Raw genomic sequence first — 24,454 nt, forward strand, 5'->3', positions numbered from 1 at the left:
GTGTTCAAATCACGTCGGGGTCATAGAAATCACCGCTCAACTCTTTTCACCGTCCAACTCAGCGACAGCACTTTGGCTGAAAGGCAATTAGTGGGCCTGTGAATTTCAAGCCATTACTGAAAAGCGAAGGATTTCGGTGAAAAACACCAGTGTCCGCCACGGTGACTTTTACAGGCTTTGACGCGGAGAGTAGCAAAGAGTGCGCTAAGCAAGCGCTGACGGCGAGAGTAAATCGTTCAGCAGTCGGGCATTTCCTCCGCACCAGGGCGAAAGATGGCGTCGCCCGGCTGTAAAGAAATCGCCTGAACAGGGACTTGAACCCTGGACCCTCAGATTAAAAGTCTGATGCTCTACCGACTGAGCTATCCAGGCTTCGAGAGAGCACCCAGCTCTGCACGAACGTGGCTGTAACTTGGCTCTTCCTAACGTACGTTGGTAAGTCATGCACGGCGTGGCAAAGTTACAGCAAGCGAAACGTCTGCAGGTGCAACAGAGAATGGCTCTCCCTGCACTGAAAGCCTGCATTGCTCGAGGTTTCAATAGCAGATACAGGGAGAAGTGGGAAAGTTTATCTGTGCAGCACCTGTGGGACCTCGTGGCGCAACGGTAGCGCGTCTGACTCCAGATCAGAAGGTTGCGTGTTCAAATCACGTCGGGGTCATAGAAATCACCGCTCAACTCTTTTCACCGTCCAACTCAGCGACAGCACTTTGGCTGAAAGGCAATTAGTGGGCCTGTGAATTTCCAGCCATTACTGAAAAGCGAAGGATTTCGGTGAAAAACACCAGTGTCCGCCACGGTGACTTTTACAGGCTTTGACGCGGAGAGTAGCAAAGAGTGCGCTAAGCAAGTGTAGCGGATGACTAATGTGCTAACCTGCAGACCCCCTTCCCTAGTATTGGTACACAGTATTATCAATATGCTTTGAGATGGTGACATCATTCTGGGTCAACTCCAGTCCACTAGGGAGCAATGGTGTGTGCCACGTCACCGCACTCACCTGGGTAGGCAGGATAAAGAGAAGGAGTTTGGGATCCTACTTTGAACTCCATTGTCTCCATGCCTAAACACCTGCCTTCTTTGTTCTTTTACTTTTAAGGTAAAGTGACTTTTCTTATGGGTTTTGAACTGATAAATTGTCTGTGTTAAAATGATGTTAAAAAGCTAATGACTTGAGCTGTCCTACTTTGGAACAATATATATATTCAGGTTGTAATGTTTGCTTGAGCAATGTGGATGAATGAATTAAGCACATGGCACTGATACAGGTTACTGTTTGTTTGAGCATTTGTTGAGTAATGAATTAACAAGCACATGGCATTGATATGCAGTTTAATCTTTGATGTATAAGATGGTTATGATTGGGTATGCAGTGATGGTTGTATGTTGAGATGAAATGTGTTCATTTAGTGGTGGTGATTGAGTGAGAGCTCTAGTTTTAATGTGAGAACCTGGTGTAATCTGTGATCTTATGGCTGTGTTAATCTTATGATGATGTTAATGAATGAAAGTCAAGTATTTAGGAAATAATCCTTTTAATGCATCTTTTTATATTGATCTTTAATAAAAAGGAACTCCATTGTCTCCATGCCTAAACACCTGCCTTCTTTGTTCTTTTACTTTTAAGTGTAAAGAACTTGGTTTGTGCTGGCCCAAGTTCCCCTAGGCTTGAGGCCGGTAACAATTGGGGGCTCCGTCCGGAAGTCACTGCTGTGGAGAAGTCCAGTCATAAGCCTCTGAACCTGGGTGGTTACTAGAAGGGCGGCCATCGTGTGAAGGTCACCCTGAGAGAAACCAGCATTGAGGAAAGATGACGTCAACTGAGCCACGGCAGGTACTCCAATGGGAAATCCATAAGAAGCTATTGCAGCTGAATGCAAATCAGCTGTACCAGCTAGCTGTTTCTTTGGAAGAGGAGGACAACGCTGAACTTTCCACGCTCTCTGAACCTGGTTTATTTTATTATATTTCGGATTTTATGAAAAGTGAAGAACTACAACAGCTGGAGGATGCAGGCATGTCCCGTCTACTTCATCTGCAGGATGCCGTAAATGAAATGACTGCTATTAGAAACCCATCTGAACCTTCAAGATCAACAACCCCGGTGAATATTCCAGTACCGTTCACTCATAGAACACACCAGGACGATGAACACCCAACATGTCCAAATAACCCTGTAAAAACACATACTGATCAGGTTGTTAGAATTACTGATGTGACTGCACTCTTGCCTCGTAGAGAATTTAAAATTCAGGGTGGTCAAATTTCAGATTCTGGGTCAGAAATATCATACACTCATATCTGTAAACAACTTGATGAGGCTATCACGACAGGGGTTACAGTATCTGAGATTGTAAGAGCGGTGTTGAGGATAACCAAAGGAGGTGTTTTTAAAGAGTATCTCACAAATAAAGATGAGTTCACTGTAGTTGAGTTGAAAAGAGTCCTTAGAACTCACATCAGAGATAAAAGTAGTAGAGAATTGTTTCAAGAACTGAGCAATACTAAGCAGCAAGACAGAGAAACCACACAGCAGTTTGTGTATCGGATAATGGCTCTCAGGGAACGTGTATTGCTTGCAGCTCAACAGCAGGATACTGATTTTAGCTATGATAGGAAGCTGGTACAAGGGGTTTTCTTGCATACACTTTACCAGGGGTTAAATGAGAAAAGTAACAGCATTCGCTACGACCTCAAACCATACCTGGCAGATCTCTATGTTAGCGATGAACTGATTTTAGAACAAATAACCAAGTTGACAAGTGAAGAGGCCGAAAGGGCAAAACGTTTTTCAGCTCCCTCTAAGTTTAGGCCAGTCACAGTACATGCTGCACAGCAACCTGGGGACACGGTGACTAGATCTTCAACAAAGCCTTCCATTGAGTCTGATGTTAAAGCCAATGCTGTCGCCATCACCGAATTGGCCACCCAAGTATCTGCATTGACTAAGAACCTGGAAAAGCTCGTATCCCAACCTGATAATGTGCTAAATTACCCCCCTATGGTAGCATCAACGGTGCAATCCCAGAGAGTGTCAAGACAGGGGAAATGTCGGGAATGTCAACAAAAGGGATATGATTCTTGTAGTCACTGTTTTCGCTGTGGACAGAGTGGCCATCGTGCTGTAGGGTGCTTGAACAGGTCGGGAAATGGGAGGAGGTCACAGGAGGGGGACGGCCGGTGACTCATCCAGATTTCACGTCCCTCTTACATTGTCATTCAACCTGCACAGATAGCTCAACCATCTCACAACCTTCACTTAAAACCCCGTACGTCAGGCGGACAGCCCAGCTCATTGGGGGGAAATGTTTGGTCTTGTGTTGTGTCAATGGGGTTCAAACTGAGATGCTCTTGGATACAGGGGCCCAAGTGAGTGTTATGGGGAAGGAGTGGGTGATGAAGAAATTGCCATATGCAGAAATCAGGCCCCTAGAAACTTTACTCTCTGAGCCACTTTATGTGACTGCAGCCAATGGGTCAAGCATTCCATTTGAGGGCTGGATTGACACGCATCTGGATGTCCTCAGTGCTAGTCAGGGTAAAGCGTCCATTCAAGTTCCCTTCTTGGTTGCACAAAGCAATCTCAACTTTCCTCTGTTAGGAGTCAATGTTATTACAGAGCTTATTCGGGAAAACTGTGACACCACAGGCCCACTGAATTTAAGTGCTCTCTTGAGTGAAGCTTTAAACTTAAAGGTGGATACTGCAAGAACGATTGTGTCTGTTGCTCAGGTTGACTCAGTGGAGGAAACACAACCGTGCCGCCTTGTTATGATGGGGAAGAGAGGTCTCACTATTCCAGCTGGGCAAGTACGGGGGCTGAAGAGCAAGGTGAGGAACTGGGCTGAGGAAGGAACAGTGTATTTCGAGCCTGCCATAGAACTGAATTTGCCTGATGGACTAGAGCTGTTCCCAGCCACTCTGGAAGTGCAGGGTACCCACACAAAGCATGTACTAATCCCTATTCAAAATTCCACTCAGCATGATATTTTTCTCCCACCAAGGGTAGTATTAGGCCATCTAGAGGAAGCTTGCACAATTTTCCCCCTGTTAGTCCCCAAGCAGAGCCCATCTATTCCCATATCAGTGACTTCAGCCCAAACTCTCCAGGCTACTGATCAGTCCAGGGTGAGCAATCCTAGCGAGAAGTGGAATCCTCCAGTTGACCTGTCCCATTTGAATCTAGAAAATCAAGACATTGTTAGGCATATGCTGTATGAGGAATCTGATGTATTTTCTCGAGATGGTGGGGATATTGGATGTGTTCCCTCTTTACGACTGAAGGTTAAGCTGAAAGAAGATACCCCTGTCCAAAAGTGTTATAATGCCATTCCAAAACCACTTTATAAAGAAGTGAAGGCCTACGTGCAAGATCTTTTAGAGCGAGGGTGGGTGAGAAGGTCAACTTCATCCTATTCATCCCCTGTGGTTTGTGTCCGAAAAAAAGATGCAAGTTTGCGCCTCTGTGTTGACTTTCGTGAGCTTAATCGTAAAACCATTCCCGATCGGCACCCATTACCCCGTATCCAAGACCTCCTTGACAGCTTAGGGGGCCATGCTTGGTTTTCCATCTTGGATCAAGGTAGTGCATACCACCAGGGGTTTGTGGACGAGGGCTCACAGCATTGCACTGCGTTCAGCACGCCATGGGGGCTTTACGAATGGATTAGGCTCCCCATGGGGTTAACTAATGCGCCCGCGGCCTTTCAGAGGTGTATGGAATCTGTCCTTGATGGCCTGCGAGATGAGTGCTGCTCTCCGTACCTTGATGATGTCCTTTGCTACTCTAAGTCATTTGTAGACCATGTTGAGGACTTGAGGAAAGTGCTGGGGAGATTGAGAGCTAGTGGGATCAAGCTGAGACCGAATAAGTGCGAAATCTTCAGACGGCAAGTTCGTTTTGTAGGCCGTCTTGTGTCTGAGGAAGGAGTCCAGATTGACCCTAAGGATTTAGAGGCTGTAACTCAGTTTAAGAAGAAGAAACCTACAACAATTGGGGAGGTGAGGGCACTCTTGGGTTTTCTTAGTTATTACCGCTCTCATGTTCAAGATTTCTCCCGGGTGGCCAAGCCGTTGTTTGGACTTCTGCAGAAGACTGAACAAAATTCAAAACTAGCTACTTCAGCCAAAAGGAAATCAAACCAGTTGCCATCAAGAACACCAGTCCAGTGGACTGAGGAACATAGTGCTGTTGTTGATAGGCTTGTTACTATGTTGACCAATCCACCTATTCTTGCTTATCCTATGTTTGACCTGCCATTTATCTTGCATACAGATGCATCGAACGAAGGTGTTGGTGCTGTACTTTATCAACATCAAGAGGGGAGATTGCGGGTGATTGCTTATGGGTCCAGAGCACTTACCCCAGCAGAACGGAATTATCACCTGCATTCAGGAAAGCTTGAATTCTTTGCCTTAAAATGGGCTATTTGTGATAAGTTCCGAGACTATCTCTATTATGCCCCTAGCTTCACAGTCTATACAGATAATAACCCCCTGACCTATATCCTGAGTACAGCCCGATTAAATGCAGCAGGTCACCGTTGGGTTGGCGAATTAGCTGACTTTAATTTTGACATCAAGTACCGTCCTGGTAAGAGCAATGTAGATGCTGACACACTCTCCCGGTTCCCCGTCTCACTTCCTCAACACATGAAAGACTATACAGAAGACTTGTCCCCAGACGTGGTAACAGCAGTGTGGCAGGGAAGTATGACGACCAAAGAACAGGATGTGCCATGGATGGCTGTGTTGCAACTGGCCTCTGCGGAGGAGGCGGAACCTTCAAGTTCATCGGTCATTACACCTCAGGATGTAAGGAGTGCACAGCAGGAAGATGCAGCCATTCAGGAAGTTATCAGTTTGAAAAGCAGAGGGCAAAGCCCTACAATGAGGGATAGAGAAAGGGTGTCTAGTGAAGCTCGAAGGCTATTCGGTGACTGGGCTAGGCTTTCTATACTGAACGGGGTGTTGTATCGGCACGCAGGACCCTATAAGCAGCTGGTTGTTCCAAAACAATTACGGCCCCTGATTCTAAAACATCTTCACAATGACATGGGCCATGTGGGGGTTGAGAAGGTCCTCCATCTCTTGCGAGAACGATTCTATTGGCCATACATGCAGCGAGAGGTCGAAGACTATGTCTTACGAAAATGTGTATGCATTCAACAGAAACGGCCTTCTAGTTTGGACAAAGCACCAATGGGTTCCATCTCCACAAGTTCCCCCTTTGAGCTAGTTGCCATTGACTACCTTCACCTTGAGCCAAGTTCTGGAGGGTATGAGTATATTTTGGTCATAATTGACCATTTTACTCGCTTCGCCCAAGCATATCCCACCAAAAACAAATCTGGAAGAACTGTTGCGGAGAAATTATTCAATGACTTTATCCCTCGCTTTGGATTCCCTGAAAAACTTCACCACGATCAAGGTCGGGAGTTTGAGAATGGCCTATTTAGGAGATTGGAGCAATTAGCTGGTATCTCACATTCTAGAACAACCCCGTATCACCCTCAGGGGAATCCGGTGGAAAGGCTAAACCGCACATTGCTCCAGATGCTTCGGACCCTAAAAGAGGAAAAGAAGTCAAACTGGAAAGACCACCTGCCCCACATTGTTCATGCTTATAATTGCACCAAACATGATTCAACTGGGTATTCGCCATTCTTTCTCCTTTTTGGGAGGTCACCCAGGTTACCCATAGACCTTCTTTTTGATCTTAGACCCAATCCAGAGAAAGGAAGCAAGCAAGCCTTTGCAGAGAAGTGGGCGAGTAGAATGCAGGAGGCCTACCAGATTGCTGCAAGAAACAGTCAGAAGTCCTCTGAGAAGGGGAAGCATCATTATGATCGAGGTATGAAGGGGATAACACTTCAGCCAGGTGACCGGGTATTGGTACGAAACCTATCAGAGCGGCAAGGCCCAGGGAAACTCCGAAGCTACTGGGAGAGGGTCATCCACCGTGTTGTTGGCAGAGTAGGAGATGCAGTCAGTCCAGTGTATAAAGTTCAAGCTGAAAAGGGTGAACAGCGTGTCCGTGTCTTACACAGGAACTTACTCTTACCAGTCAGCGACCTCCAGTTGGAGGAAAACATTCAAGCCAGTCCAGCCAAGAGACAATGTCCTCGAAGAACATCAAGATCCCAGGAGAGGAGGTCCACTGACCAGCTGTGCCAGAGTGACTCAGATGAGGACCATGAGGAAGTGAGTTATACCTTGCGTTCCAGGCCCCACCGTGTAGTAGATGCTGGAACTGACATTGGGCCCTCCCAGTCAACGACACAACTACACTTTGGTCATCGTACCATTAGTCCTTTAACAGATGAGTTTCAACCCCTTCTACAGCAAACGGATCAGCTTGGTGAAGAAATTCATAGAGAGGTGAATGCCGATGCCGAAGCCGAGCCACCTGTACAGGAAGTTCAGGAAGGGTGCGATGTCAATGATGCCTCTGGAGGACCACTGGTCGGTGGTCCGGAAGGGTTGGAGCCAGGACAACAGGATGAAGAACCCATACTGAGGAGGTCTGAACGTACAGTGAGACCAAGGGAAATGCTTACATATCAGAGTCTCGGTCAACCGTCATATCAGTCCTCGAGACCTGAAGTGCAGGTAGTAGCATACAATCCCCCAGTGGCATATAACCCACCAATTCTTTTCCAGAATCAGTTGTCACATCCTACATTTTTTGAGTGGCATCACTACTTAAGGCCTGTCTTTGGGGGTTATGGTAATGGGGTGGGAGTTTTCACATAATTAAAGATGTCAGGAGACCTCTTCTAAAAGTAGGGGAGAGTGTAGCGGATGACTAATGTGCTAACCTGCAGACCCCCTTCCCTAGTATTGGTACACAGTATTATCAATATGCTTTGAGATGGTGACATCATTCTGGGTCAACTCCAGTCCACTAGGGAGCAATGGTGTGTGCCACGTCACCGCACTCACCTGGGTAGGCAGGATAAAGAGAAGGAGTTTGGGATCCTACTTTGAACTCCATTGTCTCCATGCCTAAACACCTGCCTTCTTTGTTCTTTTACTTTTAAGGTAAAGTGACTTTTCTTATGGGTTTTGAACTGATAAATTGTCTGTGTTAAAATGATGTTAAAAAGCTAATGACTTGAGCTGTCCTACTTTGGAACAATATATATATTCAGGTTGTAATGTTTGCTTGAGCAATGTGGATGAATGAATTAAGCACATGGCACTGATACAGGTTACTGTTTGTTTGAGCATTTGTTGAGTAATGAATTAACAAGCACATGGCATTGATATGCAGTTTAATCTTTGATGTATAAGATGGTTATGATTGGGTATGCAGTGATGGTTGTATGTTGAGATGAAATGTGTTCATTTAGTGGTGGTGATTGAGTGAGAGCTCTAGTTTTAATGTGAGAACCTGGTGTAATCTGTGATCTTATGGCTGTGTTAATCTTATGATGATGTTAATGAATGAAAGTCAAGTATTTAGGAAATAATCCTTTTAATGCATCTTTTTATATTGATCTTTAATAAAAAGGAACTCCATTGTCTCCATGCCTAAACACCTGCCTTCTTTGTTCTTTTACTTTTAAGTGTAAAGAACTTGGTTTGTGCTGGCCCAAGTTCCTCTAGGCTTGAGGCCGGTAACACAAGCGCTGACGGCGAGAGTAAATCGTTCAGCAGTCGGGCATTTCCTCCGCAACAGGGCGAAAGATGGCGTCGCCCGGCTGTAAAGAAACCGCCTGAACAGGGACTTGAACCCTGGACCCTCAGATTAAAAGTCTGATGCTCTACCGACTGAGCTATCCAGGCTTCGAGAGAGCACCCAGCTCTGCACGAACGTGGCTGTAACTTGGCTCTTCCTAACGTACGTTGGTAAGTCATGCACGGCGTGGCAAAGTTACAGCAAGCGAAACGTCTGCAGGTGCAACAGAGAATGGCTCTCCCTGCACTGAAAGCCTGCATTGCTCGAGGTTTCAATAGCAGATACAGGGAGAAGTGGGAAAGTTTATCTGTGCAGCACCTGTGGGACCTCGTGGCGCAACGGTAGCGCGTCTGACTCCAGATCAGAAGGTTGCGTGTTCAAATCACGTCGGGGTCATAGAAATCACCGCTCAACTCTTTTCACCGTCCAACTCAGCGACAGCACTTTGGCTGAAAGGCAATTAGTGGGCCTGTGAATTTCAAGCCATTACTGAAAAGCGAAGGATTTCGGTGAAAAACACCAGTGTCCGCCACGGTGACTTTTACAGGCTTTGACGCGGAGAGTAGCAAAGAGTGCGCTAAGCAAGCGCTGACGGCGAGAGTAAATCGTTCAGCAGTCGGGCATTTCCTCCGCACCAGGGCGAAAGATGGCGTCGCCCGGCTGTAAAGAAATCGCCTGAACAGGGACTTGAACCCTGGACCCTCAGATTAAAAGTCTGATGCTCTACCGACTGAGCTATCCAGGCTTCGAGAGAGCACCCAGCTCTGCACGAACGTGGCTGTAACTTGGCTCTTCCTAACGTACGTTGGTAAGTCATGCACGGCGTGGCAAAGTTACAGCAAGCGAAACGTCTGCAGGTAAAACAGAGAATGGCTCTCCCTGCACTGAAAGCCTGCATTGCTCGAGGTTTCAATAGCAGATACAGGGAGAAGTGGGAAAGTTTATCTGTGCAGCACCTGTGGGACCTCGTGGCGCAACGGTAGCGCGTCTGACTCCAGATCAGAAGGTTGCGTGTTCAAATCACGTCGGGGTCATAGAAATCACCGCTCAACTCTTTTCACCGTCCAACTCAGCGACAGCACTTTGGCTGAAAGGCAATTAGTGGGCCTGTGAATTTCAAGCCATTACTGAAAAGCGAAGGATTTCGGTGAAAAACACCAGTGTCCGCCACGGTGACTTTTACAGGCTTTGACGCGGAGAGTAGCAAAGAGTGCGCTAAGCAAGCGCTGACGGCGAGAGTAAATCGTTCAGCAGTCGGGCATTTCCTCCGCAACAGGGCGAAAGATGGCGTCGCCCGGCTGTAAAGAAATCGCCTGAACAGGGACTTGAACCCTGGACCCTCAGATTAAAAGTCTGATGCTCTACCGACTGAGCTATCCAGGCTTCGAGAGAGCACCCAGCTCTGCACGAACGTGGCTGTAACTTGGCTCTTCCTAACGTACGTTGGTAAGTCATGCACGGCGTGGCAAAGTTACGGCAAGCGAAACGTCTGCAGGTGCAACAGAGAATGGCTCTCCCTGCACTGAAAGCCTGCATTGCTCGAGGTTTCAATAGCAGATACAGGGAGAAGTGGGAAAGTTTATCTGTGCAGCACCTGTGGGACCTCGTGGCGCAACGGTAGCGCGTCTGACTCCAGATCAGAAGGTTGCGTGTTCAAATCACGTCGGGGTCATAGAAATCACCGCTCAACTCTTTTCACCGTCCAACTCAGCGACAGCACTTTGGCTGAAAGGCAATTAGTGGGCCTGTGAATTTCAAGCCATTACTGAAAAGCGAAGGATTTCGGTGAAAAACACCAGTGTCCGCCACGGTGACTTTTAGAGGCTTTGACGCGGAGAGTAGCAAAGAGTGCGCTAAGCAAGCGCTGACGGCGAGAGTAAATCGTTCAGCAGTCGGGCATTTCCTCCGCACCAGGGCGAAAGATGGCGTCGCCCGGCTGTAAAGAAATCGCCTGAACAGGGACTTGAACCCTTGACCCTCAGATTAAAAGTCTGATGCTCTACCGACTGAGCTATCCAGGCTTCGAGAGAGCACCCAGCTCTGCACGAACCTGGCTGTAACTTGGCTCTTCCTAACGTACGTTGGTAAGTCATGCACGGCGTGGCAAAGTTACAGCAAGCGAAACGTCTGCAGGTGCAACAGAGAATGGCTCTCCCTGCACTGAAAGCCTGCATTGCTCGAGGTTTCAATAGCAGATACAGGGAGAAGTGGGAAAGTTTATCTGTGCAGCACCTGTGGGACCTCGTGGCGCAACGGTAGCGCGTCTGACTCCAGATCAGAAGGTTGCGTGTTCAAATTACGTCGGGGTCATAGAAATCACCGCTCAACTCTTTTCACCGTCCAACTCAGCGACAGCACTTTGGCTGAAAGGCAATTAGTGGGCCTGTGAATTTCAAGCCATTACTGAAAAGCGAAGGATTTCGGTGAAAAACACCAGTGTCCGCCACGGTGACTTTTACAGGCTTTGACGCGGAGAGTAGCAAAGAGTGCGCTAAGCAAGCGCTGACGGCGAGAGTAAATCGTTCAGCAGTCGGGCATTTCCTCCGCACCAGGGCGAAAGATGGCGTCGCCCGGCTGTAAAGAAATCGCCTGAACAGGGACTTGAACCCTGGACCCTCAGATTAAAAGTCTGATGCTCTACCGACTGAGCTATCCAGGCTTCGAGAGAGCACCCAGCTCTGCACGAACCTGGCTGTAACTTGGCTCTTCCTAACGTACGTTGGTAAGTCATGCACGGCGTGGCAAAGTTACAGCAAGCGAAACGTCTGCAGGTGCAACAGAGAATGGCTCTCCCTGCACTGAAAGCCTGCATTGCTCGAGGTTTCAATAGCAGATACAGGGAGAAGTGGGAAAGTTTATCTGTGCAGCACCTGTGGGACCTCGTGGCGCAACGGTAGCGCGTCTGACTCCAGATCAGAAGGTTGCGTGTTCAAATTACGTCGGGGTCATAGAAATCACCGCTCAACTCTTTTCACCGTCCAACTCAGCGACAGCACTTTGGCTGAAAGGCAATTAGTGGGCCTGTGAATTTCAAGCCATTACTGAAAAGCGAAGGATTTCGGTGAAAAACACCAGTGTCCGCCACGGTGACTTTTAGAGGCTTTGACGCGGAGAGTAGCAAAGAGTGCGCTAAGCAAGCGCTGACGGCGAGAGTAAATCGTTCAGCAGTCGGGCATTTCCTCCGCACCAGGGCGAAAGATGGCGTCGCCCGGCTGTAAAGAAATCGCCTGAACAGGGACTTGAACCCTTGACCCTCAGATTAAAAGTCTGATGCTCTACCGACTGAGCTATCCAGGCTTCGAGAGAGCACCCAGCTCTGCACGAACCTGGCTGTAACTTGGCTCTTCCTAACGTACGTTGGTAAGTCATGCACGGCGTGGCAAAGTTACAGCAAGCGAAACGTCTGCAGGTGCAACAGAGAATGGCTCTCCCTGCAGTGAAAGCCTGCATTGCTCGAGGTTTCAATAGCAGATACAGGGAGAAGTGGGAAAGTTTATCTGTGCAGCACCTGTGGGACCTCGTGGCGCAACGGTAGCGCGTCTGACTCCAGATCAGAAGGTTGCGTGTTCAAATTACGTCGGGGTCATAGAAATCACCGCTCAACTCTTTTCACCGTCCAACTCAGCGACAGCACTTTGGCTGAAAGGCAATTAGTGGGCCTGTGAATTTCAAGCCATTACTGAAAAGCGAAGGATTTCGGTGAAAAACACCAGTGTCCGCCACGGTGACTTTTACAGGCTTTGACGCGGAGAGTAGCAAAGAGTGCGCTAAGCAAGCGCTGACGGCGAGAGTAAATCGTTCAGCAGTCGGGCATTTCCTCCGCAACAGGGCGAACGATGGCGTCGCCAGGCTGTAAAGAAATCGCCTGAACAGGGACTTGAACCCTGGACCCTTAGATTAAAAGTCTGATGCTCTACCGACTGAGCTATCCAGGCTTCGAGAGAGCACCCAGCTCTGCACGAACGTGGCTGTAACTTGGCTCTTCCTAACGTACGTTGGTAAGTCATGCACGGCGTGGCAAAGTTACGGCAAGCGAAACGTCTGCAGGTGCAACAGAGAATGGCTCTCCCTGCACTGAAAGCCTGCATTGCTCGAGGTTTCAATAGCAGATACAGGGAGAAGTGGGAAAGTTTATCTGTGCAGCACCTGTGGGACCTCGTGGCGCAACGGTAGCGCGTCTGACTCCAGATCAGAAGGTTGCGTGTTCAAATCACGTCGGGGTCATAGAAATCACCGCTCAACTCTTTTCACCGTCCAACTCAGCGACAGCACTTTGGCTGAAAGGCAATTAGTGGGCCTGTGAATTTCAAGCCATTACTGAAAAGCGAAGGATTTCGGTGAAAAACACCAGTGTCCGCCACGGTGACTTTTACAGGCTTTGACGCGGAGAGTAGCAAAGAGTGCGCTAAGCAAGCGCTGACGGCGAGAGTAAATCGTTCAGCAGTCGGGCATTTCCTCCGCAACAGGGCGAAAGATGGCGTCGCCCGGCTGTAAAGAAATCGCCTGAACAGGGACTTGAACCCTGGACCCTCAGATTAAAAGTCTGATGCTCTACCGACTGAGCTATCCAGGCTTCGAGAGAGCACCCAGCTCTGCACAAACGTGGCTGTAACTTGGCTCTTCCTAACGTACGTTGGTAAGTCATGCACGGCGTGGCAAAGTTACAGCAAGCGAAACGTCTGCAGGTGCAACAGAGAATGGCTCTCCCTGCACTGAAAGCCTGCATTGCTCGAGGTTTCAATAGCAGATACAGGGAGAAGTGGGAAAGTTTATCTGTGCAGCACCTGTGGGACCTCGTGGCGCAACGGTAGCGCGTCTGACTCCAGATCAGAAGGTTGCATGTTCAAATCACGTCGGGGTCATAGAAATCACCGCTCAACTCTTTTCACCGTCCAACTCAGCGACAGCACTTTGGCTGAAAGGCAATTAGTGGGCCTGTGAATTTCAAGCCATTACTGAAAAGCGAAGGATTTCGGTGAAAAACACCAGTGTCCGCCACGGTGACTTTTACAGGCTTTGACGCGGAGAGTAGCAAAGAGTGCGCTAAGCAAGCGCTGACGGCGAGAGTAAATCGTTCAGCAGTCGGGCATTTCCTCCGCACCAGGGCGAAAGATGGCGTCGCCCGGCTGTAAAGAAATCGCCTGAACAGGGACTTGAACCCTGGACCCTCAGATTAAAAGTCTGATGCTCTACCGACTGAGCTATCCAGGCTTCGAGAGAGCACCCAGCTCTGCACGAACCTGGCTGTAACTTGGCTCTTCCTAACGTACGTTGGTAAGTCATGCACGGCGTGGCAAAGATACAGCAAGCGAAACGTCTGCAGGTGCAACAGAGAATGGCTCTCCCTGCACTGAAAGCCTGCATTGCTCGAGGTTTCAATAGCAGATACAGGGAGAAGTGGGAAAGTTTATCTGTGCAGCACCTGTGGGACCTCGTGGCGCAACGGTAGCGCGTCTGACTCCAGATCAGAAGGTTGCGTGTTCAAATTACGTCGGGGTCATAGAAATCACCGCTCAACTCTTTTCACCGTCCAACTCAGCGACAGCACTTTGGCTGAAAGGCAATTAGTGGGCCTGTGAATTTCAAGCCATTACTGAAAAGCGAAGGATTTCGGTGAAAAACACCAGTGTCCGCCACGGTGACTTTTAGAGGCTTTGACGCGGAGAGTAGCAAAGAGTGCGCTAAGCAAGCGCTGACGGCGAGAGTAAATCGTTCAGCAGTCGGGCATTTCCTCCGCAACAGGGCGAACGATGGCGTCGCCAGGCTGTAAAGAAATCGCCTGAACAGGGACTTGAACCCTGGACCCTCAGATTAAAAGTCTGATGCTCTACCGACTGAGCTATCCAGGCTTCGAGAGAGCACCCAGCTCTGCACGAACGTGGCTGTAACTTGGCTCTTCCTAACGTACGTTGGTAAGTCATGCACGGCGTGGCAAAGTTACAGCAAGCGAAACGTCTGCAGGTGCAACAGAGAATGGCTCTCCCTGCACTGAAAGCCTGCATTGCTCGAGGTTTCAATAGCAGATACAGGGAGAAGTGGGAAAGTTTATCTGTGCAGCACCTGTGGGACCTCGTGGCGCAACGGTAGCGCGTCTGACTCCAGATCAGAAGGTTGCGTGTTCAAATCACGTCGGGGTCATAGAAATCACCGCTCAACTCTTTTCACCGTCCAACTCAGCGACAGCACTTTGGCTGAAAGGCAATTAGTGGGCCTGTGAATTTCAAGCCATTACTGAAAAGCGAAGGATTTCGGTGAAAAACACCAGTGTCCGCCACGGTGACTTTTACAGGCTTTGACGCGGAGAGTAGCAAAGAGTGCGCTAAGCAAGCGCTGACGGCGAGAGTAAATCGTTCAGCAGTCGGGCATTTCCTCCGCAACAGGGCGAAAGATGGCGTCGCCCGGCTGTAAAGAAATCGCCTGAACAGGGACTTGAACCCTGGACCCTCAGATTAAAAGTCTGATGCTCTACCGACTGAGCTATCCAGGCTTCGAGAGAGCACCCAGCTCTGCACGAACGTGGCTGTAACTTGGCTCTTCCTAACGTACGTTGGTAAGTCATGCACGGCGTGGCAAAGTTACGGCAAGCGAAACGTCTGCAGGTGCAACAGAGAATGGCTCTCCCTGCACTGAAAGCCTGCATTGCTCGAGGTTTCAATAGCAGATACAGGGAGAAGTGGGAAAGTTTATCTGTGCAGCACCTGTGGGACCTCGTGGCGCAACGGTAGCGCGTCTGACTCCAGATCAGAAGGTTGCGTGTTCAAATCACGTCGGGGTCATAGAAATCACCGCTCAACTCTTTTCACCGTCCAACTCAGCGACAGCACTTTGGCTGAAAGGCAATTAGTGGGCCTGTGAATTTCAAGCCATTACTGAAAAGCGAAGGATTTCGGTGAAAAACACCAGTGTCCGCCACGGTGACTTTTAGAGGCTTTGACGCGGAGAGTAGCAAAGAGTGCGCTAAGCAAGCGCTGACGGCGAGAGTAAATCGTTCAGCAGTCGGGCATTTCCTCCGCACCAGGGCGAAAGATGGCGTCGCCCGGCTGTAAAGAAATCGCCTGAACAGGGACTTGAACCCTTGACCCTCAGATTAAAAGTCTGATGCTCTACCGACTGAGCTATCCAGGCTTCGAGAGAGCACCCAGCTCTGCACGAACCTGGCTGTAACTTGGCTCTTCCTAACGTACGTTGGTAAGTCATGCACGGCGTGGCAAAGTTACAGCAAGCGAAACGTCTGCAGGTGCAACAGAGAATGGCTCTCCCTGCACTGAAAGCCTGCATTGCTCGAGGTTTCAATAGCAGATACAGGGAGAAGTGGGAAAGTTTATCTGTGCAGCACCTGTGGGACCTCGTGGCGCAACGGTAGCGCGTCTGACTCCAGATCAGAAGGTTGCGTGTTCAAATTACGTCGGGGTCATAGAAATCACCGCTCAACTCTTTTCACCGTCCAACTCAGCGACAGCACTTTGGCTGAAAGGCAATTAGTGGGCCTGTGAATTTCAAGCCATTACTGAAAAGCGAAGGATTTCGGTGAAAAACACCAGTGTCCGCCACGGTGACTTTTACAGGCTTTGACGCGGAGAGTAGCAAAGAGTGCGCTAAGCAAGCGCTGACGGCGAGAGTAAATCGTTCAGCAGTCGGGCATTTCCTCCGCACCAGGGCGAAAGATGGCGTCGCCCGGCTGTAAAGAAATCGCCTGAACAGGGACTTGAACCCTGGACCCTCAGATTAAAAGTCTGATGCTCTACCGACTGAGCTATCCAGGCTTCGAGAGAGCACCCAGCTCTGCACGAACCTGGCTGTAACTTGGCTCTTCCTAACGTACGTTGGTAAGTCATGCACGGCGTGGCAAAGTTACAGCAAGCGAAACGTCTGCAGGTGCAACAGAGAATGGCTCTCCCTGCACTGAAAGCCTGCATTGCTCGAGGTTTCAATAGCAGATACAGGGAGAAGTGGGAAAGTTTATCTGTGCAGCACCTGTGGGACCTCGTGGCGCAACGGTAGCGCGTCTGACTCCAGATCAGAAGGTTGCGTGTTCAAATTACGTCGGGGTCATAGAAATCACCGCTCAACTCTTTTCACCGTCCAACTCAGCGACAGCACTTTGGCTGAAAGGCAATTAGTGGGCCTGTGAATTTCAAGCCATTACTGAAAAGCGAAGGATTTCGGTGAAAAACACCAGTGTCCGCCACGGTGACTTTTAGAGGCTTTGACGCGGAGAGTAGCAAAGAGTGCGCTAAGCAAGCGCTGACGGCGAGAGTAAATCGTTCAGCAGTCGGGCATTTCCTCCGCACCAGGGCGAAAGATGGCGTCGCCCGGCTGTAAAGAAATCGCCTGAACAGGGACTTGAACCCTTGACCCTCAGATTAAAAGTCTGATGCTCTACCGACTGAGCTATCCAGGCTTCGAGAGAGCACCCAGCTCTGCACGAACCTGGCTGTAACTTGGCTCTTCCTAACGTACGTTGGTAAGTCATGCACGGCGTGGCAAAGTTACAGCAAGCGAAACGTCTGCAGGTGCAACAGAGAATGGCTCTCCCTGCAGTGAAAGCCTGCATTGCTCGAGGTTTCAATAGCAGATACAGGGAGAAGTGGGAAAGTTTATCTGTGCAGCACCTGTGGGACCTCGTGGCGCAACGGTAGCGCGTCTGACTCCAGATCAGAAGGTTGCGTGTTCAAATTACGTCGGGGTCATAGAAATCACCGCTCAACTCTTTTCACCGTCCAACTCAGCGACAGCACTTTGGCTGAAAGGCAATTAGTGGGCCTGTGAATTTCAAGCCATTACTGAAAAGCGAAGGATTTCGGTGAAAAACACCAGTGTCCGCCACGGTGACTTTTAGAGGCTTTGACGCGGAGAGTAGCAAAGAGTGCGCTAAGCAAGCGCTGACGGCGAGAGTAAATCGTTCAGCAGTCGGGCATTTCCTCCGCAACAGGGCGAACGATGGCGTCGCCAGGCTGTAAAGAAATCGCCTGAACAGGGACTTGAACCCTGGACCCTTAGATTAAAAGTCTGATGCTCTACCGACTGAGCTATCCAGGCTTCGAGAGAGCACCCAGCTCTGCACGAACGTGGCTGTAACTTGGCTCTTCCTAACGTACGTTGGTAAGTCATGCACGGCGTGGCAAAGTTACGGCAAGCGAAACGTCTGCAGGTGCAACAGAGAATGGCTCTCCCTGCACTGAAAGCCTGCATTGCTCGAGGTTTCAATAGCAGATACAGGGAGAAGTGGGAAAGTTTATCTGTGCAGCACCTGTGGGACCTCGTGGCGCAACGGTAGCGCGTCTGACTCCAGATCAGAAGGTTGCGTGTTCAAATCACGTCGGGGTCATAGAAATCACCGCTCAACTCTTTTCACCGTCCAACTCAGCGACAGCACTTTGGCTGAAAGGCAATTAGTGGGCCTGTGAATTTCAAGCCATTACTGAAAAGCGAAGGATTTCGGTGAAAAACACCAGTGTCCGCCACGGTGACTTTTACAGGCTTTGACGCGGAGAGTAGCAAAGAGTGCGCTAAGCAAGCGCTGACGGCGAGAGTAAATCGTTCAGCAGTCGGGCATTTCCTCCGCAACAGGGCGAAAGATGGCGTCGCCCGGCTGTAAAGAAATCGCCTGAACAGGGACTTGAACCCTGGACCCTCAGATTAAAAGTCTGATGCTCTACCGACTGAGCTATCCAGGCTTCGAGAGAGCACCCAGCTCTGCACGAACGTGGCTGTAACTTGGCTCTTCCTAACGTACGTTGGTAAGTCATGCACGGCGTGGCAAAGTTACAGCAAGCGAAACGTCTGCAGGTGCAACAGAGAATGGCTCTCCCTGCACTGAAAGCCTGCATTGCTCGAGGTTTCAATAGCAGATACAGGGAGAAGTGGGAAAGTTTATCTGTGCAGCACCTGTGGGACCTCGTGGCGCAACGGTAGCGCGTCTGACTCCAGATCAGAAGGTTGCGTGTTCAAATCACGTCGGGGTCATAGAAATCACCGCTCAACTCTTTTCACCGTCCAACTCAGCGACAGCACTTTGGCTGAAAGGCAATTAGTGGGCCTGTGAATTTCAAGCCATTACTGAAAAGCGAAGGATTTCGGTGAAAAACACCAGTGTCCGCCACGGTGACTTTTACAGGCTTTGACGCGGAGAGTAGCAAAGAGTGCGCTAAGCAAGCGCTGACGGCGAGAGTAAATCGTTCAGCAGTCGGGCATTTCCTCCGCACCAGGGCGAAAGATGGCGTCGCCCGGCTGTAAAGAAATCGCCTGAACAGGGACTTGAACCCTGGACCCTCAGATTAAAAGTCTGATGCTCTACCGACTGAGCTATCCAGGCTTCGAGAGAGCACCCAGCTCTGCACGAACCTGGCTGTAACTTGGCTCTTCCTAACGTACGTTGGTAAGTCATGCACGGCGTGGCAAAGATACAGCAAGCGAAACGTCTGCAGGTGCAACAGAGAATGGCTCTCCCTGCACTGAAAGCCTGCATTGCTCGAGGTTTCAATAGCAGATACAGGGAGAAGTGGGAAAGTTTATCTGTGCAGCACCTGTGGGACCTCGTGGCGCAACGGTAGCGCGTCTGACTCCAGATCAGAAGGTTGCGTGTTCAAATTACGTCGGGGTCATAGAAATCACCGCTCAACTCTTTTCACCGTCCAACTCAGCGACAGCACTTTGGCTGAAAGGCAATTAGTGGGCCTGTGAATTTCAAGCCATTACTGAAAAGCGAAGGATTTCGGTGAAAAACACCAGTGTCCGCCACGGTGACTTTTAGAGGCTTTGACGCGGAGAGTAGCAAAGAGTGCGCTAAGCAAGCGCTGACGGCGAGAGTAAATCGTTCAGCAGTCGGGCATTTCCTCCGCAACAGGGCGAACGATGGCGTCGCCAGGCTGTAAAGAAATCGCCTGAACAGGGACTTGAACCCTGGACCCTCAGATTAAAAGTCTGATGCTCTACCGACTGAGCTATCCAGGCTTCGAGAGAGCACCCAGCTCTGCACGAACGTGGCTGTAACTTGGCTCTTCCTAACGTACGTTGGTAAGTCATGCACGGCGTGGCAAAGTTACATTAAGCGAAACGTCTGCAGGTGCAACAGAGAATGGCTCTCCCTGCACTGAAAGCCTGCATTGCTCGAGGTTTCAATAGCAGATACAGGGAGAAGTGGGAAAGTTTATCTGTGCAGCACCTGTGGGACCTCGTGGCGCAACGGTAGCGCGTCTGACTCCAGATCAGAAGGTTGCGTGTTCAAATCACGTCGGGGTCATAGAAATCACCGCTCAACTCTTTTCACCGTCCAACTCAGCGACAGCACTTTGGCTGAAAGGCAATTAGTGGGCCTGTGAATTTCAAGCCATTACTGAAAAGCGAAGGATTTCGGTGAAAAACACCAGTGTCCGCCACGGTGACTTTTACAGGCTTTGACGCGGAGAGTAGCAAAGAGTGCGCTAAGCAAGCGCTGACGGCGAGAGTAAATCGTTCAGCAGTCGGGCATTTCCTCCGCACCAGGGCGAAATATGGCGTCGCCCGGCTGTAAAGAAATCGCCTGAACAGGGACTTGAACCCTGGACCCTCAGATTAAAAGTCTGATGCTCTACCGACTGAGCTATCCAGGCTTCGAGAGAGCACCCAGCTCTGCACGAACGTGGCTGAAACTTGGCTCTTCCTAACGTACGTTGGTAAGTCATGCACGGCGTGGCAAAGTTACAGCAAGCGAAACGTCTGCAGGTGCAACAGAGAATGGCTCTCCCTGCACTGAAAGCCTGCATTGCTCGAGGTTTCAATAGCAGATACAGGGAGAAGTGGGAAAGTTTATCTGTGCAGCACCTGTGGGACCTCGTGGCGCAACGGTAGCGCGTCTGACTCCAGATCAGAAGGTTGCGTGTTCAAATCACGTCGGGGTCATAGAAATCACCGCTCAACTCTTTTCACCGTCCAACTCAGCGACAGCACTTTGGCTGAAAGGCAATTAGTGGGCCTGTGAATTTCAAGCCATTACTGAAAAGCGAAGGATTTCGGTGAAAAACACCAGTGTCCGCCACGGTGACTTTTACAGGCTTTGACGCGGAGAGTAGCAAAGAGTGCGCTAAGCAAGCGCTGACGGCGAGAGTAAATCGTTCAGCAGTCGGGCATTTCCTCCGCACCAGGGCGAAATATGGCGTCGCCCGGCTGTAAAGAAATCGCCTGAACAGGGACTTGAACCCTGGACCCTCAGATTAAAAGTCTGATGCTCTACCGACTGAGCTATCCAGGCTTCGAGAGAGCACCCAGCTCTGCACGAACGTGGCTGAAACTTGGCTCTTCCTAACGTACGTTGGTAAGTCATGCACGGCGTGGCAAAGTTACAGCAAGCGAAACGTCTGCAGGTGCAACAGAGAATGGCTCTCCCTGCACTGAAAGCCTGCATTGCTCGAGGTTTCAATAGCAGATACAGGGAGAAGTGGGAAAGTTTATCTGTGCAGCACCTGTGGGACCTCGTGGCGCAACGGTAGCGCGTCTGACTCCAGATCAGAAGGTTGCGTGTTCAAATCACGTCGGGGTCATAGAAATCACCGCTCAACTCTTTTCACCGTCCAACTCAGCGACAGCACTTTGGCTGAAAGGCAATTAGTGGGCCTGTGAATTTCAAGCCATTACTGAAAAGCGAAGGATTTCGGTGAAAAACACCAGTGTCCGCCACGGTGACTTTTACAGGCTTTGACGCGGAGAGTAGCAAAGAGTGCGCTAAGCAAGCGCTGACGGCGAGAGTAAATCGTTCAGCAGTCGGGCATTTCCTCCGCAACAGGGCGAAAGATGGCGTCGCCCGGCTGTAAAGAAATCGCCTGAACAGGGACTTGAACCCTGGACCCTCAGATTAAAAGTCTGATGCTCTACCGACTGAGCTATCCAGGCTTCGAAAGAGCACCCAGCTCTGCACGAACGTGGCTGAAACTTGGCTCTTCCTAACGTACGTTGGTAAGTCATGCACGGCGTGGCAAAGTTACAGCAAGCGAAACGTCTGCAGGTGCAACAGAGAATGGCTCTCCCTGCACTGAAAGCCTGCATTGCTCGAGGTTTCAATAGCAGATACAGGGAGAAGTGGGAAAGTTTATCTATGCAGCACCTGTGGGACCTCGTGGCGCAACGGTAGCGCGTCTGACTCCAGATCAGAAGGTTGCGTGTTCAAATCACGTCGGGGTCATAGAAATCACCGCTCACCGCTGAAAGGCAATTAGTGGGTGTAAGCTGGTAATTTTCCATCCTCAAAAGTTCAGAACGGGGGAGACGACCTCACAGTTAGACTCCTTTGTGTCCAGGTGATCTATTTGCATTTGAACTGTTCCCATTGTGTGTGTGGCCGGCCATTTGTTGAAAGGCCCTCGGACACACCTCTTCTCTATAGTGTATTCTCTCTCTTCTCTCACCTTTCTCAGCTTTGGGCAAGGGGTGACTCTTCTCTTCCTGCTCTGCTCTGGTCTAGGCAAGAGGTCACACTGACCTCTCTGCCCCTCTCTCTCTCTCCCTGCCTTTTCTCTCCCTCTCTCTCTCTCTCTCTCTCTCTCTCTATCTTTTGATTTCTTTATGGGTTTGTTATTTTCATTATTTGATATACTGTTTTATCTGGTGTATGTAGCATTGTAACTTGGTAACTTGTTAAGGTTTAAGTCCAAGTTTATTGTTTTGTTTTGAGGTTAAGTTCATTTCCTCCTTTGTTCCTTTGCTCAAGGATAATTACTGATACTTTACTTTTACCTAAGGCTGAAGGCCTAATAAATGGTTAATTCTCCTCGCTCAGTTTGCATATCTCTAAAAGTTTAGTGTGCCATTCCATTCTCTACCATAGTTAAACAAACTAGTTATTTGGTAATGTATTAGAGGTACAATATATCTATGGAGTCAGATTCTTGGTGAAATTCCTAATACAATTGCCATCTAACTTCTCAGATATTTTTACAGTCCAATTCAACCTCATCGAAGCGCCGGACGTAGACAGAACACGTATAAAAGTGGGAAATATATTGTCGTATATTTGGCCTATTTACAGTTGGTGACCCCGACGTGATCTGAAACTGCTTTTAAAACAAGCATTCCAGTTACGTCGGTCCGCGCCTTAAACAATAGATGTAAACGTCTCTACTCATCAACAGCGAAGCGTCGTCGTGAGTGATTTCATCTATCTCTGAAATTTGGTGAGTACATTTAACATTTCTTGAAGACGTGTATTGATGTTAACATTTCACCATAATATTCAGAGAGAATAACTCTCATGGTCCTATACAAAATGAACGAAAAACAACGTAACGATGCATCTGCGCGATTGTTATTATCCGCATGGACAAACATGTTAGACCGCCACGGTACACTAGCCAAACTACAACGTAAAGGGATAACAATTCATTCTAGCGAGGAGGAGATATATGGGTTCTGGGCACACAGTGAGATGAAATCTATAAAGAAAAATGAAACACGGCCTAGTGCAATGATGGAAGGCCTTGCGTCTTTAATATTGCAAAAGAAAATGAATGAAATTGAAACACTTCACAATTCAATGCAAATGACTGATGAAAAAGATGTTGTGAACACCGATATTTCTGATAACTCTACTTTGCCAACTTCGTTGCCATCTTGTTCTGATGTGAGAGATGCTGATATTTCTAATGAGGTCCCAGACATTGTTGTTTTGCAAGACAACCCAAGCACCAGTAGGTCTGTCTCTCCTGAAAATGGACCTCTACCTGACGAATGCGCTGTGGCCTCAGTGAGACACGTGGACACAAACAGCCAAGGCTTGGTCAAGAAACGACAAGGCCACAAACGCGGACCCAAAGCGAGCAGATTCTGCAATTCGTGCCATAAAGTGGGCCATGACGAGCAACAATGCTGGACCCTCGGATTGGGGAAACCTCCGCCATATTACCTGAAGCGCCGCGAGCGAAACAAGCCTCCTCACAAACAACAAAACGGTTTGCAAGATGAACTTCTCACTATGATCAAATCTGCAGTTAAAAATGAGACATCACGGATAATTAGACTGTTCAGCCGGGTCTTAACACCTTTTAATACATAGCCATCTCCTGTAACAGTGCCCTCTCGAGGTTGTTTTCTCTGATGAGAAATTTGTTAGTCACATATCCAGACAATGAGTTTTTGTTTATTTAATTTGAAGATGATACGATATGTACTGGCTTTGTTGTATACCCCTGTAGAGGGATAGACCTTTAAGTGTTTCTGCTTGAAGCACCTACCAATGCCAGTAGTATGCTTATTCTTTACATTTTTTTGATATGTACTCATTTTAAGGGCTAGCCAAACGAAATAATCCCTGCTTTATACCAGTGTTGTTATCACCAAGCCAAAAGAGCCTCTGCGTGAAAAACTAGGCCTAGTCTGATATAAACAAATTGTTGTCGTTAAACGGTCCATGAGCCAAAGAGTTACGGATATGAGGTAAAATCTTTTATGACTACAGATAAGCCCCTGATAGAGAGATAATTCCTTAGGTGTGCATGTTACAGATTATTGACTAACACTAAACCCTATTGAGTTGGATTTTGGATGCCTGTGTGATGCTTAACAATCAAGGATGACTCATGCTTACTTAATTTTTCCAAATTAATTGCTGACACACTCTGATTTACTTCTAAATTGAACAAATGTTGTACACACAGATCTGCCAAGGAGACGTATACATGGCTGACTGCTGTGGCAGACAGTGTTGTACTAACATTCATGCTCACTCTAAAAATAATTTACACATTTAAGTGTAAGATAAATGTTATACTGACTTTGTTGTATGCTTATATAAAAGGGCATAGA

At 48.8% G+C, this 24,454-nt stretch overlaps 29 non-coding genes across 29 annotated transcripts; 13 read left to right on the forward strand and 16 right to left on the reverse strand.

Moving 5' to 3' along the window:
- Positions 1–299: 299 nt before the first annotated feature.
- trnak-uuu (transfer RNA lysine (anticodon UUU)) lies at positions 300–372 on the reverse strand. Its single transcript has one exon. It is a non-coding gene; the product is annotated as a tRNA-Lys (tRNA).
- Positions 373–589: 217 nt separating this feature from the next.
- trnaw-cca (transfer RNA tryptophan (anticodon CCA)) lies at positions 590–661 on the forward strand. Its single transcript has one exon. It is a non-coding gene; the product is annotated as a tRNA-Trp (tRNA).
- An 8,056-nt stretch (positions 662–8,717) lies between these two features.
- trnak-uuu (transfer RNA lysine (anticodon UUU)) lies at positions 8,718–8,790 on the reverse strand. Its single transcript has one exon. It is a non-coding gene; the product is annotated as a tRNA-Lys (tRNA).
- Positions 8,791–9,007: 217 nt separating this feature from the next.
- Positions 9,008–9,079, forward strand: trnaw-cca (transfer RNA tryptophan (anticodon CCA)). The gene has a single exon. It is a non-coding gene; the product is annotated as a tRNA-Trp (tRNA).
- A 276-nt stretch (positions 9,080–9,355) lies between these two features.
- On the reverse strand, positions 9,356–9,428 carry trnak-uuu (transfer RNA lysine (anticodon UUU)). Its single transcript has one exon. It is a non-coding gene; the product is annotated as a tRNA-Lys (tRNA).
- Positions 9,429–9,645: 217 nt separating this feature from the next.
- trnaw-cca (transfer RNA tryptophan (anticodon CCA)) lies at positions 9,646–9,717 on the forward strand. Its single transcript has one exon. It is a non-coding gene; the product is annotated as a tRNA-Trp (tRNA).
- A 276-nt stretch (positions 9,718–9,993) lies between these two features.
- On the reverse strand, positions 9,994–10,066 carry trnak-uuu (transfer RNA lysine (anticodon UUU)). Its single transcript has one exon. It is a non-coding gene; the product is annotated as a tRNA-Lys (tRNA).
- Positions 10,067–10,283: 217 nt separating this feature from the next.
- Positions 10,284–10,355, forward strand: trnaw-cca (transfer RNA tryptophan (anticodon CCA)). The gene has a single exon. It is a non-coding gene; the product is annotated as a tRNA-Trp (tRNA).
- Positions 10,356–11,269: 914 nt separating this feature from the next.
- Positions 11,270–11,342, reverse strand: trnak-uuu (transfer RNA lysine (anticodon UUU)). Its single transcript has one exon. It is a non-coding gene; the product is annotated as a tRNA-Lys (tRNA).
- A 1,493-nt stretch (positions 11,343–12,835) lies between these two features.
- trnaw-cca (transfer RNA tryptophan (anticodon CCA)) lies at positions 12,836–12,907 on the forward strand. The gene has a single exon. It is a non-coding gene; the product is annotated as a tRNA-Trp (tRNA).
- A 276-nt stretch (positions 12,908–13,183) lies between these two features.
- On the reverse strand, positions 13,184–13,256 carry trnak-uuu (transfer RNA lysine (anticodon UUU)). Its single transcript has one exon. It is a non-coding gene; the product is annotated as a tRNA-Lys (tRNA).
- A 565-nt stretch (positions 13,257–13,821) lies between these two features.
- On the reverse strand, positions 13,822–13,894 carry trnak-uuu (transfer RNA lysine (anticodon UUU)). The gene has a single exon. It is a non-coding gene; the product is annotated as a tRNA-Lys (tRNA).
- Positions 13,895–14,459: 565 nt separating this feature from the next.
- On the reverse strand, positions 14,460–14,532 carry trnak-uuu (transfer RNA lysine (anticodon UUU)). Its single transcript has one exon. It is a non-coding gene; the product is annotated as a tRNA-Lys (tRNA).
- A 217-nt stretch (positions 14,533–14,749) lies between these two features.
- On the forward strand, positions 14,750–14,821 carry trnaw-cca (transfer RNA tryptophan (anticodon CCA)). The gene has a single exon. It is a non-coding gene; the product is annotated as a tRNA-Trp (tRNA).
- Positions 14,822–15,097: 276 nt separating this feature from the next.
- trnak-uuu (transfer RNA lysine (anticodon UUU)) lies at positions 15,098–15,170 on the reverse strand. Its single transcript has one exon. It is a non-coding gene; the product is annotated as a tRNA-Lys (tRNA).
- Positions 15,171–15,387: 217 nt separating this feature from the next.
- trnaw-cca (transfer RNA tryptophan (anticodon CCA)) lies at positions 15,388–15,459 on the forward strand. Its single transcript has one exon. It is a non-coding gene; the product is annotated as a tRNA-Trp (tRNA).
- A 914-nt stretch (positions 15,460–16,373) lies between these two features.
- On the reverse strand, positions 16,374–16,446 carry trnak-uuu (transfer RNA lysine (anticodon UUU)). Its single transcript has one exon. It is a non-coding gene; the product is annotated as a tRNA-Lys (tRNA).
- A 1,493-nt stretch (positions 16,447–17,939) lies between these two features.
- Positions 17,940–18,011, forward strand: trnaw-cca (transfer RNA tryptophan (anticodon CCA)). Its single transcript has one exon. It is a non-coding gene; the product is annotated as a tRNA-Trp (tRNA).
- Positions 18,012–18,287: 276 nt separating this feature from the next.
- trnak-uuu (transfer RNA lysine (anticodon UUU)) lies at positions 18,288–18,360 on the reverse strand. Its single transcript has one exon. It is a non-coding gene; the product is annotated as a tRNA-Lys (tRNA).
- Positions 18,361–18,577: 217 nt separating this feature from the next.
- trnaw-cca (transfer RNA tryptophan (anticodon CCA)) lies at positions 18,578–18,649 on the forward strand. Its single transcript has one exon. It is a non-coding gene; the product is annotated as a tRNA-Trp (tRNA).
- A 276-nt stretch (positions 18,650–18,925) lies between these two features.
- Positions 18,926–18,998, reverse strand: trnak-uuu (transfer RNA lysine (anticodon UUU)). The gene has a single exon. It is a non-coding gene; the product is annotated as a tRNA-Lys (tRNA).
- A 565-nt stretch (positions 18,999–19,563) lies between these two features.
- Positions 19,564–19,636, reverse strand: trnak-uuu (transfer RNA lysine (anticodon UUU)). The gene has a single exon. It is a non-coding gene; the product is annotated as a tRNA-Lys (tRNA).
- A 217-nt stretch (positions 19,637–19,853) lies between these two features.
- trnaw-cca (transfer RNA tryptophan (anticodon CCA)) lies at positions 19,854–19,925 on the forward strand. The gene has a single exon. It is a non-coding gene; the product is annotated as a tRNA-Trp (tRNA).
- Positions 19,926–20,201: 276 nt separating this feature from the next.
- Positions 20,202–20,274, reverse strand: trnak-uuu (transfer RNA lysine (anticodon UUU)). Its single transcript has one exon. It is a non-coding gene; the product is annotated as a tRNA-Lys (tRNA).
- Positions 20,275–20,491: 217 nt separating this feature from the next.
- Positions 20,492–20,563, forward strand: trnaw-cca (transfer RNA tryptophan (anticodon CCA)). The gene has a single exon. It is a non-coding gene; the product is annotated as a tRNA-Trp (tRNA).
- Positions 20,564–20,839: 276 nt separating this feature from the next.
- Positions 20,840–20,912, reverse strand: trnak-uuu (transfer RNA lysine (anticodon UUU)). The gene has a single exon. It is a non-coding gene; the product is annotated as a tRNA-Lys (tRNA).
- Positions 20,913–21,129: 217 nt separating this feature from the next.
- Positions 21,130–21,201, forward strand: trnaw-cca (transfer RNA tryptophan (anticodon CCA)). The gene has a single exon. It is a non-coding gene; the product is annotated as a tRNA-Trp (tRNA).
- A 276-nt stretch (positions 21,202–21,477) lies between these two features.
- trnak-uuu (transfer RNA lysine (anticodon UUU)) lies at positions 21,478–21,550 on the reverse strand. The gene has a single exon. It is a non-coding gene; the product is annotated as a tRNA-Lys (tRNA).
- A 217-nt stretch (positions 21,551–21,767) lies between these two features.
- trnaw-cca (transfer RNA tryptophan (anticodon CCA)) lies at positions 21,768–21,839 on the forward strand. The gene has a single exon. It is a non-coding gene; the product is annotated as a tRNA-Trp (tRNA).
- The last annotated feature ends 2,615 nt before the right edge of the window (positions 21,840–24,454 follow it).

Source organism: Sardina pilchardus, chromosome 5 (assembly GCF_963854185.1).
Source record: "Sardina pilchardus chromosome 5, fSarPil1.1, whole genome shotgun sequence".
NCBI lineage: Eukaryota > Metazoa > Chordata > Actinopteri > Clupeiformes > Clupeidae > Sardina > Sardina pilchardus.